This window comes from Eupeodes corollae, chromosome 1 (genome assembly GCF_945859685.1).
Source record: "Eupeodes corollae chromosome 1, idEupCoro1.1, whole genome shotgun sequence".
NCBI lineage: Eukaryota > Metazoa > Arthropoda > Insecta > Diptera > Syrphidae > Eupeodes > Eupeodes corollae.
The window spans coordinates 230753475-230772505 of NC_079147.1; the positions used below are offsets into that span (position 1 = coordinate 230753475).

Genomic DNA, 19031 nt, shown 5'->3' on the forward strand with positions numbered 1-19031 from the left:
TTTTCGGATCTCAGTGGGTTCCAACGCTATCATGTCTGATGATATTTCAATATAGCAAAGGATACGCAAAAATTGCAAAATGCATTTGATAAAATGTAAATGAAACAAAATCAACTCATATTACTTACTTACTAAGGACCTCAGACCTATTAAGTCCGTTGGGAATCCTTTATGGGGCAAAGGGCCACTACTACGCATACGCGCCATCGTGTACGGTTTCCGGAGATGTGTTTCAACTCCATCCAACTCTTGCTTAGTGACGCTGATTCCTCCACGACTGTCCTGCGCCATGTTCTTCTCGGTCGTCAAGCTCTTCTTCCTTCTTGTGTAAGCGGAATCCACTGCATTGCTTGGCCTGCAACCTTTTCCATTGCCACTTACGCCTTCGTATTATAGATTCTATAGGTTCCTGACCTGTCCTTCTATGAAGTACCTCATTTGATATACGGTTTGGCCAGAAAATCCTTAGGATGTTACAAAGATATCTATTCACGAATGTTTTCAGGTTTTTTCTTATGATTGAAGTTACCTTCCAAGTGCTGTACCTATAAAGAAGCACGTATTCGACATTTTTGCGAAACAGTCGTAACTTTGTTCTTAAGCTGATAGAGTTATTCCTCCAAATGTTTGACATCATACCGAACGCTGCTTTTGCTTTGACGATGCGGCAGAAGACGTCTTGTTCGTTTCTTCCATCTATGGAAACAATACTTTCAAGGTATTGAATGCTCTCTACTTTTTCCACCGTTTGCAAGAAAATATTTATTTTAGAGGGTGTTTTGGTTCCGAAGCTGATCATTTTTGTTTTGTCGGAATTAATTTTCAGCCCCATAATTTCTGCTACTCTCTCCACACTTGTTGTCATTTAATGGAGATGCGTGATCCTATAAGAGAGTAAGCAAACATCGTCCGCGTAATCCAAGTGCTTTAAATAGGATGTCAAAGTCCATTGGATCCCTCCGCTACCTGACAGAACTGAACGCAATACATCGCTTTTCACCTACAAAAACAATATTGGTGACAGAATACAGCCCTGTCTGACTCCGCTACGGATTTCAAAATCATCTGACAACCTACCATCGTGCAGAAAATGACACTTGGATCCATCATATGCTTTAATGATAGCAATTAATTTTTCTCTCCCCCGTAAAGCTAACCAGATGTATTTGATGTTAACGCTATCAAAGGCCTTCTCGAAGGCGATGAACAGCAGGTGTAAAGGTGAACGATATTCAACACACTGTTCAATAATGATCCGCAGGGTGTTGATATGATCAAAACAGGAGGATCCAGCGTGGAATCCTGCTTGTTCGGCATCGAGTGTGGCCTCAAGGTGTTCTCTGATGCGTACCAGTATGACTTTTGGTGCTATTTTGGCAACGGCAGGTAGAATGCAAATTCTTCTCCAATTTTCGCACTTTGTTAGATCTTCTTTTTTTTTTTTGAGAGCTTGACGATAATTCCCTTCTTCCACTCATGGGGGAAGCTTTCGGTCATCCAAGCTTCTTTAATGAGCGGATGAAGCAGTTCGCTTGATGACGTTGGCGCTGCTTGCAAAAGCTCTGCGGGAATTACTTCAAGCCCTACCGCTTTCAATTGCGGGAACGATCTCATATTTACTGGGAGGTCCGTTGCGGATTCGGGGTTTAGTTTCTTTAGGCGCTTCAGAAGGTATAGACTGAACGTTGTTTGCAAGTACCCAGTTTAAAACCGAGGAAAAGTGTTTTTCCAGGTGTTGCTTTGAGCTGTGTGCACTGGTCAGCTCTTTGGTTATTCTGTAAACGGTCCTGCTGTCGCACCTGTTTGCAGCATCTTCTGCTTCTTGCACCAATGCGTTGATGTAGTTACGCTTGTCGCGGCGCACACTGCAGTGAACCTCTCTTTTTCATGCGATACGAGCCCTCCAGCCTGTTTTTTTCTTCCCCTTGTGGAGCAATTATTCGAGCCCTTAACTACTTGCCCAAGATTCTTCTGAAAGCCAAATGTTGCTTCTTCCTTCTTTCCGACCGACTATTCTGTCAGCACCTGAAATGAAAACATTTTTCACAGCATTCCAATAGTGTTCGATGTCGTCATGTACTGAGCTGCTGATTGTTCTCATTTCGTGTGACAGGTGATCCCTAAATTGTTAACGGGTCGTGGGGTAATTAAGTCTTGCGGTGTTGAATTTGTGCGCTCGTGTTATTCCGTTGGATCTCCGAATTGTAGCTGTACACAATCTTAGGGTAGCTATCATTCAGTGGTGGTCACGGGCAAGTCCCATATCAGGGCTTCTTCTGTTTCGTACACCCAAGAGAATCAACACATATACATTTTAAAAACAAAAAGATAAAGTACCTTACTCCAATATTTCCAAATACCTTGGAATCAAGAAGATCTAATGCCTATAGAAGAATGAACTGGTTAATAGGGAAGAACTCTGATCTAGCTTTCCAGATTAAACAAATCTTTTACAAGCAACTACTGATACCCGCTTGCTTGGACTTATGACAGCCAAGTATGGAGCTGTACAAGAAAACAAATGCTAAACTTATCCAAAAATTACAGAACAAATTCCTTTGTGAAAAATGCCCCCTTGGTATATATGAAATAGCGATTCCCATCGTAACCTTCAAATTGAAATGGTGTCCTACAACGGCCTAGTCACTGATAAAGCATCGGTTCCCATCGATCACCGAAATCTAGCATCAGTGAGCGTGGCAAGTAGACAGATAGGGGACAGTCTCGAAACCTACAGCGTGCTTTGTCATGTGTTTTTCTATCTGTTGTTCTTACTCTTCTGTCCTTCTGTCTACATTTATGGTTTCCTTCGGCTAGAAACAAAAATTCCTTCCGATCTGAACCTAATGTACACACTCTTCAGTCTTTTCAAACCTGGGTATGATTATCACAACTTAAAAAAGGGCTTAAACAATGATGACCGATAGAACTACAGTGGGGAGCACAAATGAGTACATGGTTAACTTCGTGCCCACATTTCTGCATATGAGTAAAAATAACAAAAGAAATTCAAAATTGTTGTATGTCCTTTCTTTCATGTTCAATACTTAAACAAATGGTTTTGTAATAAAAAACGGAAAACATTAAGTCCTAGAAAAATAAACCGAAAACTTTAAACAACTTGCATGTACTCAATTTTGCACTTTAAAGGAAAGAAAGTACTTCGTCCATAGTCCTTTATTACGTAGAACACTTTTAACACGTTTTGGCATTCTTTCCCCTAGATTCTCTTTAATTTCTTTTGGAATACTCTGCCATTCTTGATGTACTCTCTACCAAAGCTCTTGCAGGTTCGTTGGAGTCGATCTATATTGTCCTTACTGTCGTTTCTTTATTGACCACATATTCTCAATGGGATTGAGGTCTGGACTCTGTGCTGGCCACTGCATTAGTTGAAAATATTGTTGGGTGAGCCATTTCTTCACGATTTTGGACTTGTGCTTAGGGTCTTCGTCCTGTTGAGATATTACTTCCTCCTCAGAATAAGGGAAGATATTAACAAAATCGGAAAGATGAATGAATGAAAGTTGAATGTTTAAATAATCTTGGTCCAATGTGGCACCAAGTAAAGCAACCACATACCATGACGCTCCCCCACCGTGCTTTACTGTTTCTTTGACATGATGCCTTTGGATGGTCTCTTTAGGACGTTGCCAGAAATATTGTTTGCCGTCCGACTGATACCGGTTGAATTTGGTCTTTTCTGACCACACCACAGGCTTCCAGTCATGTGTTGTTCAATGTTAACGTTGTCTGGCATATTTTAACCGTGCCCTTTCATTTTGTACAGACAATGCACTGAGATGTAGCCAATGTCATGGAGGGCTCTTCTTGCAGTCCATCGGCTAACGAGCTTATTAATTGCTATAGAAGCATCTTTTGGTGTTAGAAACTTGTCTCTTTTCATCTGTGTAATCATGAGACGAGCGTCCGCATCCGTTGGTATTTTTTTACGGCCTCTGGCTTGTGCTTTCGGAACAACAGCTTGCGTTTTCCGAACTCTAATAACTACTGTGTTCTTTTATTTTTTAATTTTATTACCTCACGCAAAAACACACATCAAAAACTTTAAGTCACAAACAAACTTAATCTGACTGTAAATTTTAATGTTTGCTGCAAATTACCGAAAAGCTCACAGGTGCAAAGTTGAGTAGATTTGAGCTGTTTTTTTTTTATTAGTTTTTTGCTTAGAATTAATTTGTGGTCTGTTTTGTATCATAACCCAGTTTGTTTAGAATTAAACATAAAATATTTAATGGCAACAAACATCATTCCATTTGCTTTGTTTGTTCTATTCTTATAAATTACGAACTACAAAAATCACAAACATGTACTCATTTCGGCTCCCCACTGTATATCCGAAACTTTTACATCGCTCCAACACTGCTTGAATGTTTCAACCCTGTCTATCCCCAATGGTTTGACGGTACCATCTCTTGAATCCTTTTTCACTTTATTAAAACTTGGACTGTTAAGGGTAGTTAATAGTGTGTGTAAATTATAAAAAAAGAGTCCAACAACTTTAACTTTATGTCATTCAATTCAAGGTTTTGAAAAAAAAAATAACATTTCCCTTATTTTACATACACTACTCCTTTTTGCAGCTTCAAATAAAGGACAAAGAAAAGTCTAAGAAAAAAAACAGATAAACGGATACTTAACGCTGCAAACTTTTGTTCAGCAAAGACAAATTCACTCCTAAGTTCTAACGAGCAACTTTCCTGCAAAATAGTATGACAATTTTTCCCCTGCAAGTTTCTGTATTCAAAAACGAGTATGAACTGTTCTTCCAATTATTTATTTCTTTTTTGATTTAAGCATCGCTCTTTTTTTCTGGAAAATGCAATGCACGATAAAAGTTCTATCATAAAAGACAGAACAAAACACTTGACGAAAACACGTTAATGCATTTATTTTAGAGCTATACGACTTCCTATACTTAAACTTAATAGAAGATTATAAGTTTGACAAAAAACAAAATATGATAAGTTTCTGAATTTTAGGTACCTACCCAAAACATCAAACAAATATTTGTTGGACAAAAATCATCAATGAAGAAAAGAAGAAAACACTACGTGTAAAGTCAGAACCTCGCAAAGGCCGGAAATCATTTATTTCTTGTATTTTATTCATTTATTCAACCCCACGCAATATGAAGCTCACTTAATATGCAACCAACCCCCTTGTTTTTAGTTTCTTGTTTGAAAACCGACCTAGATTAAGGTTATTTGCCTTCAAGTCGTAGGAACATACACTTACATACGTCAGGAGTCTCGTTGTCTATCGAAAAAGTTCAATGCCACCAAAGAAAGAATCCTTTGGTCTGGTGACTGTGGGTAGAAAATTGTCTTCTTTTTGGCAGGAATTTTAAATTTTGAAATTGCAAATATCCCCTATTCATTCTTTTTTAAATACACTAGACGAGAATGCATAAATTGGTTTCCAAGTTTCTTTATTTATTGCATTTTGATCTGCACTGATTCATGGCAGATTTCTTAGTAAAATTCACTATTAATTGAGCACAACAGAGACTGAACAAAACAAAATATCATAAGACAAGACCCGTTAGTGAATCATCACATTGATGTCGACGACGACCGACGACGGGGAAAAAGATACACTCATCTCTCTGTAATTAGTATTCCAGTAAAGTGTTGGGAACTTATTTATGAAGCTATTGCATGATTAACAATTCAATGCTTGCACGCTGCATAACCAGAGTGTCTCTTTATTAAACTGTTGATATTGGTATGGAAGCTTTTTATTGGTGTTCCGTGAAATAATAAAAAATAAATATTATATTTTATTTATTACATTTTTAAACATTATCAATATCTACATGCAACTTTATTCGATTTATATTTCAAGCTTTCTTCAAAGTTCATCTGCGAAACAAAATTAATACGTATTCACCGAAATTTTGATTTTTGAAGGCATTATAATTTTGAGAATACCAAATGAATATCACGTTCAGCACGATGCGATGGTAGGTTGTCAGATGATTTTGAAATCCGTAGCGGAGTCAGACAGGGCTGTATTCTGTCACCAATATTGTTTTTGCTGGTGATAAGCGATGTATTGCGCTCAGCTTTTTCAGGGAAGGGAAGGATCTAATGGACTTTGACATCCTATTTAAAGCGCTTGGATTATGCGGACGATGTTTGCTTACTCTCTCATAGGATCATGGATCTCCATCAAATGACAACAAGTGTGGAGAGAGAAGCAGACATCGTGGAGCTGAAAATTAATTCCGGCAAAACAAAAATGATCAGCCTCGATCAACTGGTTGAGAAAGTGGAGAGCTTTTAATATCTTGAAATTATCGTCTCCATCGAAGGCGGAACCGAATAAGACGTCATCTGGCGCATCGGCAAAGCAATAGTGGCGTTCGGTATGATGTCGAAAATTTGGAAGTAACTCTATCAGCTTAAGAACAAAGCCACGACTGTTTCAGCACCTGGAAAGTTACTTCAACCATTACAGGGAAACTGCAAATATTCGTTAATAGATGTCTTCGCAACATCCTAATGATTTTCTGGCCAAACCGAATATCTATTGAGGTCAAGGACAAGTCTGGAACCTATAGACTCTATTATACGAATGCGTAAGTGGCAATGGATTGGACATACGCTTCGAAAAGGCAACGACTGCATTAAAGGCAGTAAAATCCGCTCTTACACAAGAAAGAAGAAGAGCTGGATGAGCGAAAAGCACATGGCACAGGACAGTCGAGGGGATATCAGCGTCACTAGGAAAGGGTTGGAAGGAGCTGAAACATATCTCCAAAAACCACACACGATAGCGCGTAATCGTAGTAGATGACCTATGCCCCTTAAGGGGTCCCAACGGACTTAACTGGTCTGAGAACCTAAGTAAGTAAATGAACATCAATTTGCCTAGTAGTACCCGTGGCGTGATGGTTAGTGCGTTGGACTGTATATCGAGAGGTCTTGGGCTCGATATCCGCCTGTGCCACCTTCCACGGGTACTGTTTCTTGCGAGGAATTGAAAAGTCCTCCAAGAGTAATTCTTGTCATGAAAAGTGCTGTCTCAAATAATACGTTCGGATTCTGCTTAAAACTGAAGGTCCCCTCCATCCCAGATAGCATTACTCGTCACACAGGAACGGCCCTAGTTCTCAACAGACTGTTACACCACCTAATTTATTTTATTTAGAAATTAAACTTTTAGTTAAACTACGTTTTACAAAAAGTCGACAAATTGAAGTTAGAAACAATTTTTACCATAACATTCAGGCGTGTAGATTAGGTTTAAAGAAGACAAAAATGTGATAGGATTAAAGGTCTATATTTCCCGTGATGAGTTGAAGGAGTAATTTTTCAAAAGAGTTACTGACCACACAAAATAAATTATTGAAAAACAACAGCGAGACCATCATTGTGCTATTGTATTTCTTGAAGGTAGAATGTTATTGAAAGACATTTAAAAGTATAATCAATAACACTGGTCCATAAGGTTTTGTCCCTTGACGCGTATGTGAGCCATCTTGACGGAACGGACGTTCACAAAAAATTGACTATCACACAATTTAACAAATGTTTTCGTTATTTTGTCCATTTTAGGGTAGTTTTTAAGAAAAAAGGAGTTGATGTTCTACTCTCTCCCAAAAGAGTAATGTTGATGAAAGTTGGTTTGAATTTTTGTTAATTAATTAGTACCAATAAACCAAAGAAGTCACATAGATAACAATGGTGGTAAAAAGCACGGTTTCTTAGGGAAATTTATCTACCTCAAAGAGGACAATTTGATCAAACGTTTAAAATAATTTGTTTTTGAAACAAATTTGAGTTTATAGATTTGCTCAAAATCAAGTGACCGTTCAGTTAAGGCTAACATGACTTTATTCTGAGCACTGATCATACTTGGATCACTCTTTGCTCGTATCCTGTTAAAGTCTTGAGTGTAAAAATTCAGTTAGGAGATTTCGGACACAAGTGGTCAATCGATGCCTAAATTCTAATCAATACAATTCATAAATTAATTATTTGGACCTTGCGGTTTATTTAAGCTATTTTTCCTAAACTTTATTTAATATATAGAAATCTATTAACATACATAAAAATGAACCTAAGGAGAACGTGTTGTAAATACTCTGGCAGAGACAAAACAAAAAAAGAGGGTGGGATGCGACCCACACTGATAACTTCCCATCCCGTCTGTCGATTTGTCTTGCTTAAAAGTTTGTCTATATGTTTTTTTACCAAATTTGCGCACTATTTTTTGTAGATTTTATTTTTTAATTCCTGAATATTGAAAACAATATTTTCTGTGAAATAAAATAAGTTTGAAGCCAATATTTTTAATTTTTGAAAAGCTATTTGAGCCGGTTTTTATTTTTTGTAAAAAAAAAACTGTCAATTCGATTTTTCTCCAAATTTGTCCTTATGTTGAAAACAATATTTTTTATAAGAAAAAATTATTAAGAACCTATTATCTCAAAGTTTTTAAAAGATATTTGAGTGGAAAATCATTTTTTACGAACTTTTGTTAATTTTTTTTTCGGTTTTTAAATTTTTGTACAAAAACTGTCAAATCGTTTTTTTTTTTTTCAAACTTTAACTGAATGTTGACAACAAGATTTTTTGAAATATAAAAGTAAATTAAAGCCAAAATCTCAAAGTTTTGAAAAGATATTTGAGTCGAAAATCAATTTTTACCAACTTTTATACATTTTTTTTTAGATTTTTATTTTTTGTAATAAAAACAGTCAATTCAATTTTTCTCAAAATTTTATCAGATGTCAAAAACATTATTCTTCGTTGCACACAATTGTTTTAGAGATGAAATCATATTTCAGTCGTAAAATTTTAGGGTTAACCAAAATTTTCACCTTTTTTTCAAACTTCTATGGTGAAAAAACCACCCACGCAATTTTCTTGAGAGTCCTTTCTGCATATTTCTGCCTTATTATGCCTTATTATCTGTATAACAAAATTTATTTAAAGTCGATATCTCTTCTGGTTCTTGAGCTATGGACGACGAAAAAAACGTCGCTGCATAAAAGGACGAGAGCTGCTCGTGAGCTCTATGAGCAGAAGAGGCGAGAGGAACGCCGACTTCTCAGAAGGAAAAAGAGAAGGCATGAGAAGCGTGCGGTCGAAGATGTTGAGAGGTATAAAAGCAGGAATGAGGTTCGAAAGTTTTATGAACAGGTGAAACGAAATTCACAGGTACATAAACCTAGAACCGAAGGCTGCAAAGACGAAAGTGGAAACATCATAGTGGAACCGCAGTCAATGCTGAGGATATGGAAGGACCACTTCTGCAGACTATATAACGGCGACGAAGAACTGAATTCCGCTGTCAGGCAGGATGTCCCATTCAATATAGACGACGAAAGCCAACAATCCCGTCCTCCCGACTTAGACGAAGTAAAGATTGCCATATCTAAGTTGAAGTCTAATAAAGCCGCTGGAGCGGATGGCTTGAATGCCGAGCTCTTTAAGGCAGCTGGAGATAAGTTGGTTAGGAGCATGCACCAACTTATCTGTAAGATATGGTCGGAAAAAAGCATGCCCGATGAATGGAACCTCAGTATTGTTTGCCCGATCCTGAAAAAAGGAGACCCTCTAAACTGCACCAACTATAGAGGAATAAGTCTACTTAACATCGCCTATAAAATCTTCCCTGCCGTAATATGTGAACGTCTAAAGCCCATCGTCAACAACCTGATAGGTCCTTATCAGTGTGGTTTTAGACCAGGAAAGTCCACAGTTGATCAAATATTCACATTACGGCAGATCCTTTTCATTGATTTCAAGGCCGCATATGACAGCATTTACAGGGTCGAGCTATATAGAGCCATGTCTGGTTTTGGCATCCCTGCCAAACTCGTCCGTTTGTGCAGGATGACCATGGAGAATTCACGCTGCTCCATAAAGGTTGGAAACAACTTAACAGAACCTTTCGATGTCAAAAAAGGTTTTAGACAAGGTGATGCTCCTGTCATGCAATTTTTTTAACATCATGCTTGAAAGAATAGTGCAGAGCTCACACGTCAACACTAGAGGCACTATCTTTCAAAAGTCTGTCCAATTACTGCCATATGCTGATGACATTGGCATAATCCGTAGAACACAGCGTGATGTCAATGGGGCTTTTGTGAGTATTGAGGCAGAGGCGGCAGAAATGGGTTTAACGGTTAATGAGGGCAAAACAAAGTACATGCTGTCGTCTAGAAAGAACATACAACACCGACGTTTTGGTCAAAACGTAACAATCGACAGACGTAACTTTAAGGTAGTCAAGGACTTCGTCTACCTAGGCTCCGTTGTAAACGCAGAAAACAACACCAGCGCTGAGATCAAACGCAGAATAACTCTTGCTAACCGCTGTTTCTTTGGACTAAGAATGCAATTGAGTGGTAAAGTCCTCTCTCGAGGGACCAAAGTATCGCTATATAAGATACTTATAATCCCCGTCCTGCTATACGGTGCAGAAGCATGGACCATGACAAAAGAGGATGAAAGCACATTGGGTCGCTTCGAGAGAAAAGTTCTATGTGTGATCTACTAGAGCGCATGGAAACCAATGCTCCGGCCCGGAAAGTCTTCGAATCCGCACCCACAGGACAAGCAGTATAGGAAGACGTCGGATCAGGTGGCGCGCACAAGTGGAAGGTGACCTCACCCAACTTGGAGCGCGAAACTGGAGACATCTAGCTAGGGACCGAGCTAGATGGAGAAGTTTGTTGGGTGAGGCCCTAGTTCACACAGGAATGTAGCGCCACCTTAAGTAAGTAAGTAAGTGTCACTTTAGCCCTTGAAATGTGTAGATTTAAAGTTAAGATGCACATTATGTTATTTACATTTTGTTAGTCTTCTTTAAAGAACTTTATTAAGATGTAAGTAAAAACTCGTCTATATGTTAAGTGCTTGACCTCTCCCTAATTAAAAATATGGATCAAGTTTTCTCTTGATTCAGACATAAGTTGAGCTAAAAAAAAATGTTATGTCTTTGCATTTTCTTGCACTTAACTCAAAAATTCCAACGAATTAATGAACATTTTAAATTGAATATTTATTTCAATACTGTAGAAGTTCTAAGATTTTAAATTAAAAACATATTTTTAAACCAAAGCAGGTTTGTAAGATTCCATTACTCTGGAATAAAAGAGCCAGTTCTATCTAAGACAGATAAAATATCCGGATACATTTTTGTTAGTGTTTTTCTGGCTATAGCTGATCTAAAAAAGAACCCAAAGGTATCCGAGAATTTCTGGTATCTCAAAGAACAACTTTTTCAATATATGGTTGAATTTTGGTTGTAAACAGCTGAAAGTTGTTTTTATTTTTTGACAGCTACCTCAATTTAGGCATGCAATTCGTTTAATAAGGTATTTTAAAATCAACCTATCTAGATATAGCTTATTCAACAGGAGATTGAAAGCGGCCACTGTGGCTTTCAAAATGTTCAAGATTAGTGCTAAACTGTCCTTGTCACAGTTGATTATGATAGTTTTCTAATAGAAAGTGACTAAAGAACTTAAGTTTATTCGGCATCTGCTTAATTTAAAACATTTCAATCACTCGGAACAAAATTTTGGATGACTGTACAATTTTCTTTGATACTAAATTTCTTTTTATGTAAAATAATCATGGAAGCTATAGTTTTTTTTCAGAAACTTCAATGGTAGATATTTATTATTATTACCGAGAAAGTAATTATTTTCTTATCACACACATAAAGTAATTTATATAAATGTAGATATGAATGTACATCCATATTATTACGGATAAGATATGAATTTATTTAGATAAGTAATTGTTTTTGCTTGTTTATTTGAATTTCAACGAAAGACAAAAAGGTGTAGCTAGTAAGATGAATTCTAATTGTCAAGAATGCGACATAATATAAATAAATAAAAAGTAAACACAATGAGAATTAGAACAATTTTCGTGATCAACTGTTTTTATTGCAAAATATTATTACTTAAAAAGATATATGTACCATGAATGCATAAGTACTGGTCTAGAAGTTTTAAATTTACAATGAAATAAACAAATAAAAAGTCACAAAATAATACCTGGTTTCGGTTTGATTGTTCAAGTGGAATTTATTCGTTAAAAGCAGTCATTTGAGTATTTTATCATAGACGGATTGATTGAATAATAAACAAAAATGCTTAAAGATACAAAAACGTTTATTTAATAGGTCTTGTAGTATTTCTGAGAGAAGGCAACATAACGTAAAAAGTAAGCAGAAAAAATCAACAATTCCGTAAAATTGAAAGCAATGTATGGTTTTTTTTTATTTCAATTTTTTAAAATACAATATTTTTATATTTCAAACCCTATAAGTCAACAAGATGCCTAACTTTGCTTAAATTCCTGGCTTTTAAATAAATACGGAGACTTTTCTTAAATATCAAATTTAATTTTCGTTAAGTGATATTCTACGATATCGGTCTTGAATTTTTAAAAATGGCCAGTTTAATTTTGATTGACTTGAGGAAATCTTCAAGAAATCAAATGGTAGTGGCTTAAAACCCATGTACAATATCGTCACAATTGATGAATCATGTATGAATGCCTATAAGACTCAAACTTAATAGCAATTAACTCTATGGGTGCTTTAAGATAAAACAAACTCAAAATAAGTTGTTCATACTCGAAGCTTGTTCTTCAACATAAATTCAAAACCTAACAAATGAAGTGATGCAATTGAATATTTGAAGACTCAAAATATTTAGTTGATGCCTTAGTCATCCTTACCAAGGTCCTGATTTAACATGCAACTACATCTTGATTGCTCAGATCAAAAATAAATTGTGTGTAAAATAAAACTCTGTTCTAATTCATAGTTAAAAAGCCTTTAAAATGGCAAACAAATTTTCAAGATTGAAGATTCTGAATCTGAAGAAGATGACAATGTTGAGTTAGAAGATATAATTTCTACCAATACAAGAGAAAGAAAAGTCCGGTTGGATGACAAGAGGAGAATATCACAGAAGTTATGAAATCAGCTCATTGACAGTGGCTCTCAAAGATGAAAGAAGAATTATCATGTCTTGGAGGAAACAAAACATGGTATTTTCTTATAGTACCCGAAAATCAAAAATTATTCCAGAATCGGCGATACAAAAAAATGCAAAGCAAATTATGTGTTCAAAAAAAGGAGTTGATTACGATGAAACATTTAGTCCTTAAGCCCGTTGCGACATGGTTCACTTTTTATTCCCTATGGCTACAATCAAAAGACTAAACGTTAAATGTAAATAATCATTTTTATACAGCACTTTTGAGGGTGAAGTATGCTTAGAGCAGTCTGAATGATTTTAAGAGAACAGTAATTTTGATCCATGCTTATTTTATCGCAATGATAGTCGAAAAGTTCTGCGGCGATATTATGTCGAAGATAGATTTGTTACTCCTAATCATGAAAACGAAATTATGTAATTATTATTAAAAAATTACAATCGTATCTTCGAACAATTTTCTCAGCTCAATTAAACTAAGTCAAGAAAATTGTACAGTAATAATCTTAAATCTATAAAAAAAAATGAACAGAATTTCATCCAGTTATGACCCCAGTAAGTCAAAAAGGAACAAATGCAAAGCTTAAAGAATTTAAAGAATCAGGCTGTAGGGAGCTTTATGTACCTGGTAACAACAAATCGGTCTGATATCGCCTTTACAGCAAGGGAGATGCTTCTACCATATATTTGGCCGTTTCAATAATATCTATGTTTAAGGTTGTGAGAAATTTGTATTTGATTTGGGAATTACTGATTATTCTATTACAGGACTGTTGATTAAGCCCTGTAAAATAAAATTAAAAATATTTTCAGGTCCTCTAAAAAAATAGTCTTTTGTATGAATTTTGGGATGATACTTATTTTAAAAGTAATGCATCTGTTTCCTATTCAGTTTTTATCGATACTCTCAACATGCACACTAATAATTGTACCACTCAAGTTCGCATCACTAGGCTATGTAACAAAATAAAAGTTAAGAAGAATCAAATGTGCAAAATTTCTAAAAAATACTTATTAAAATAAAACAATTTAAAAATGTATGTTTACAACTAAAAAAAGAAATCCCTATTTGTCGGGATGATTATTATCGGGAACAGCTTGATTTGCATAAAAGTAATGTGAAAAGTGAATGGCAAGTTGTTAACAGCATTTTTAATAATCCTTGTTTAGCGTAACTTTGAATCTCTAGTGCCTACTAACAGTTTTGTGTTTGGCCCAATTACTACTTTTGAGTTGTTAAAATCTAAAGGATCTTTGAAGAGCTCGAACGCTTGTGGTTATGATGGTATTTCTAACAACATGCTTTAAAAAATCGGATGTTATGTAGTTAATGTTTTGGCTCATATTTTCAATCTTTTGATACTAACAAGGCTTTTCCTGGAAGCCCTTAAGTATGCACAAGTTAATACACTGTTCAAAAAAGGATCTTCTAGTGACATTCGTAATTATAGACCTATGTATAACACTGCTTTCTGGTTTAGCAAAGTCTTTGAAAAAAAGTTGTAAAGAAAAGAGTGGTTACATTTTTGAATAAAAATAGTTATTTTAGCAATGCCCAATTTGGTTTTGTTGGTCTGTTGTTGTTTTGCTCCAGAATATTTTATAATCTTAATAGAAGAAAGCTCACAGCTGGTTTATTTATTGATACTTGTATTAGGAAAGCATTCGATATGGTCGATTACAATATTTTGCTGGGTAACTTACGTTATGCAGGGGTTTCGTGGGTTTATTCTTCAGTGGTTCAGAACTTATATAAAAAACAGGGCACAAAGAGTTAAAATTGAGGAAGTCAGCAGTGAAATTAAACATATTAAAATTGGGGTACCTCAAGATTCTGTATTGGGTCCAATTTCTTTTTTTTAATCTATATTAACTCGCTATTAAGGTCGAGTTTGAAAGTTAGCCTCAAAACTCTTGCTAATGATGTAGGGCGTCCCTATGGAGCGGAAAGTGCTTTGAACCTAATGAGTTATATTAATTTGGATCTTAACCAATTGAGAAGGTGGTTTGCAGAACACTGTTTGATTATAAGTTCTCAAACAAAAATTATGTTCTCCAGCTTATCATCCCACAATTTTTCCAATACTAAACTTTACTACCATGCACCTGAGTATCAACGTTTTAAACTGTACTACAAGTTGCTTTATTGATACTTTTTTTATTGGTACCAGTTGCTATGATAGTTGTACTTTGGTCGAGTGTATCAATGAGTTCATATATTTAGGGCCCTGGATAGGTTCGAGGATGAGCTTTTATTTCCACACTGGAAGTTTGAAAAAGTATTTCGGGTGAAAAAGTATTTTTTGCGATCGATTTGTTCTTCTTTTCTCCTGAAAATAATTTACTACGGAATTTTTCATTCCAAGATTCAATATGGAGACTACTTGTTGTGGTGGTACTGGTCAAAACAAAATTCATATTCTCTTCATAATCACTAACAAGGGAAAGCAAGCTGGTAATTTATAGTGAAGCTATGCAGTTGATTGGAAAAAACCCAGGAGCTTCAAATCGATACCCACCATCTCTTTATCGATTTTAAAGCTGCGTATGCAGCATAAATAGGGAAGAGCTCTACAGAGCAATGTCTAGTTTTGGCATCCCTGTCAAACTTATCTATTTGTGCAGAATGACGATAGAGAATGCACGCTGCTAGATCTCACCGATACACTTGATATAAAAAAAGGGTTTAGACAAGGCGATGCACTGACATGCGACTTCTTTAACATCGTTCTGCAAAGAATTGTGTAAAATTCAACCGTCAACACTAGATGCAAAATCTTACAAAGGTTCATCCATTACTCGGATACACAGATGATATACATAATAGGAAGATCAAAGCGTGATGTCAGTGAAGCGTTTTTGAGCATTGCGACGGAAGCGAAGAAGATGGGTTTAGTGGGCAATGAGGGCAAGACCAAGTATATGCTGTCATCAAAAAAGGACATTGAACAACGACGTCTTGGACAAAACGTCACCATGGACAGCTATAGCTTCGAGGTATTTAAGGACTTTGTCTACCTAGGCACCGCTATAAACACAAACAACGAAACCAGCGCTGAAATCAAACGAAGAGTAACTCTTGCAAATCGATGCTTGTTTGGACTTAGAAGGCAATGAGTAGTAAAGTCCTCTGCCGAGCATCTAAAGTCATCATATAGTATCCAGGTTCTCATTTATGGCGCTGAAGCCTGGACCTTGTCAAAGAAAGATGAGAGCGTCTTAGGTTGCTTTGAGAGAAAAATTCTTCGGGTGATTTTTGGTTCCGTATACATGTTCAGCGACACTGACCTAGTTAACAGAATTAAAGTCCAACGACATCAACGCTCCAGCCCGGAAGGTCTTCGAATCCAATCCCGAGGGATGGCGCAGTAGAGGAAGTTCGCGACTCAGGTGGCGAACTCAGGTTGGTGAAGGCCTCAGCCAACTTGGCATGCGGAACTGGAGACAGCTAGCTAGGGACCGAGCTGACTGGAGACTCATGGTACAGGTCGGCGCCGGACTGTAGCACCACCTTAAGTAAGTAAGTAAGATCTTTAAACAAGACAATCAACGACTGCAATAGTATCATTATTAGCAAATGGCTAAATGGAAGCCATGTAACTCAAACACTTATTAGAAGAACTTAGAGGACAAAAAGTGGTACCTTTGTTATATGCTGTTAAACTAGGAAAGAACCCCGAGTTTAAAAAGACAATAAAGCATATTTTTGTTTCAATATTTGTATATTGGGGAAACATTTTTGAAGGTTTTTTTTACACAGAAACACATTGCGAGAACTAATCAATCAGATTTTTTCACAAAACTTTTTTGGTCGAGTTCGTTTTCAGATGTGTCGAAAGAAATTTTTCGTTTGGTGTTTATGGAAGAAGTGTTGAAGCACAACATAATATATCATTTTGTTATAATTAAAGGGCACTCAAGGGGTTATTATAAATAAAAATAAATTTAGGTGGCGCAACAGTTCATGAAGAACCAGGGCCTAGTGACTTACAACTATCAACCATTTCTGTGTGCGAGTAATGTTGTCAGAGATGGAAGGGACCTACAGTTTATATGCCGAATCCGAACGTCTAATTTGAGAAAGCACTTTTTCATGACAAGAATTACTCTTTTAGAATTTGTCAATTCCTCACAAGAAGCAGTACCCGTGAAAAGGTTAGGTGGCACAGGCACGAATTGAACCCAAGACCCTTTGCTTGACAGTCCAACGCACTAACCATCATCATCAAAACTAAGTTGGTTCAAGCATTCTCGATGTCCGGTTAGAAAAATAAACTCCGTACTTGACAGTCCGAAATTGAGCTCAAAGTTAAACTGATGTGCATTCCTAGAAGTACGAGTATTACGGCTGCATTATTTGAGGAGCGAATGCAACTCGCTAATTCGACAAAACACCGTTTATAAAAATATCGGTAGAACAACAAAAGGCATGATACATTGCCGCGGTGTTCGAGTGACGTAATTGTTTCACCATCCCCTATCATTTTCAAAGCTCTTTTTTGGATCCTGTCCAAAATGCTTACACTTGGTTTAAAGGCCCAAATAATCGAAGTATATTCAAGTTTTGGACGAATGTAATCTTTGTAAATTACAGCCAGATTAGAAGGGGTGAAATATTTCTTGCACCGTCGTCGGAGAAACCCTAAGCACCTAGCAGAGTTTTTGGCAATATCGAATATATGATCATTCCATAAAAGGTGATCTAGGAGACACATACCGAGGAATTAAAGTTGATTAGTTTCCTGGATGCAAGTGCCGCTCATGGATAGCGGCATCGGGTTGGGTTACGCTTTAACGACAGGAGACAGCATTGAGTTTTTGAACAATGCTGTCGAGATCAGAATTTAATGTGCTTATCATACGCTGCCGTTGAACTTTCATATCCGAAGGCCAAGGATGTGAATCTATGTAGAAATGAATATAAAAAGCTAAGGTACTCTCGTCAGAGAAATAGTTAAATTGATTAGAAGTGGCGGACAACAGATCGTTTATGAATATGAGGAAGACAGTCGGAGACAAAACAGACCCCTAAGAAACACCAGCATTTATTTTATGAATTTCAGGTTGGAAAGATAATTTTTAATTCAACGAAGAAGGGATTCATTCTCGGTAAGAGAGCCAAACTCTATCAAATGCCTTTTAAATATCAAGTGCAATAATCTTACTTTCTCAAAAACGATGTAAAGATTTGTTTCACTATTCGGTGAGATAAACCATGAGATCACCAGTGGAAACTCATACTGTCGGTCAAGCTTCCGTTTTTTAAGATATTTCTTAAGCTTATAATTAAGCAGCGTTTTCATGACCTTTGTAAAAAGGGCCTTGAGTGCTATTGGACGATAGTTAGAGAGAAAGCAGGATTTGCCATTTTTAGGGACAGGCTCTACAAATGTTGTTTTCCATCCGTCCGGAAAGAGACCAGTAGAGTAGGAAAAATGGAAAAGCTTCCGCAGTGGTTTTGCCGGCGTTGAAGAATACTTCTTTAGAACAATGGAACTTAACAACCCTTTGTTGTACTTTGTACTATTTTTCTTATATACAGTAGTTTTTTTATCAATCAATTTATACACATAGAAATTATTTATTATTATCAAATAAAAAACGTTATCGAAAGGATGATTCGTTATTTTAAATACATTTTCGATTCTTTTTTAAAAAAGATAATTTGTATAACAAACAAACAATTTTAAATACTATATTATTGTTTTAGAAGGAAATGTGAATAGCCCGTATTATAATACCTAAAAGCTTAGTTTTTGTATCTAAATATCTTTTATTAAAGAACACTTTGAGTATAGTATTATAGCTGAACTATGTTATTCTCAAACATAAAATCAGCCGATTAGATTGGATTTAAGAGGATTTGTTTAATAATAAATATTGAAACATTATATTCTATCTCCAAGTATAGCAAACGAGCAAGAAATAGACTAGGTAGAAGAGGAGAAGTAATAACCCATATGAATTAACATCGTTTCAACTAAGATTCCAGCAAACTTTATTTAGAGCGACCTTGTTGAGAATTTATTAGTCA

General features: G+C 36.2%; 1 protein-coding gene across 1 annotated transcript in view; it reads right to left on the bottom strand.

Annotated features, from left to right (window-relative positions):
* LOC129954114 (WAS/WASL-interacting protein family member 2) overlaps nt 1–19031 on the bottom strand; it is a 59872-nt gene that overhangs the window by 39928 nt on the left and 913 nt on the right. The window lies entirely within an intron of this gene.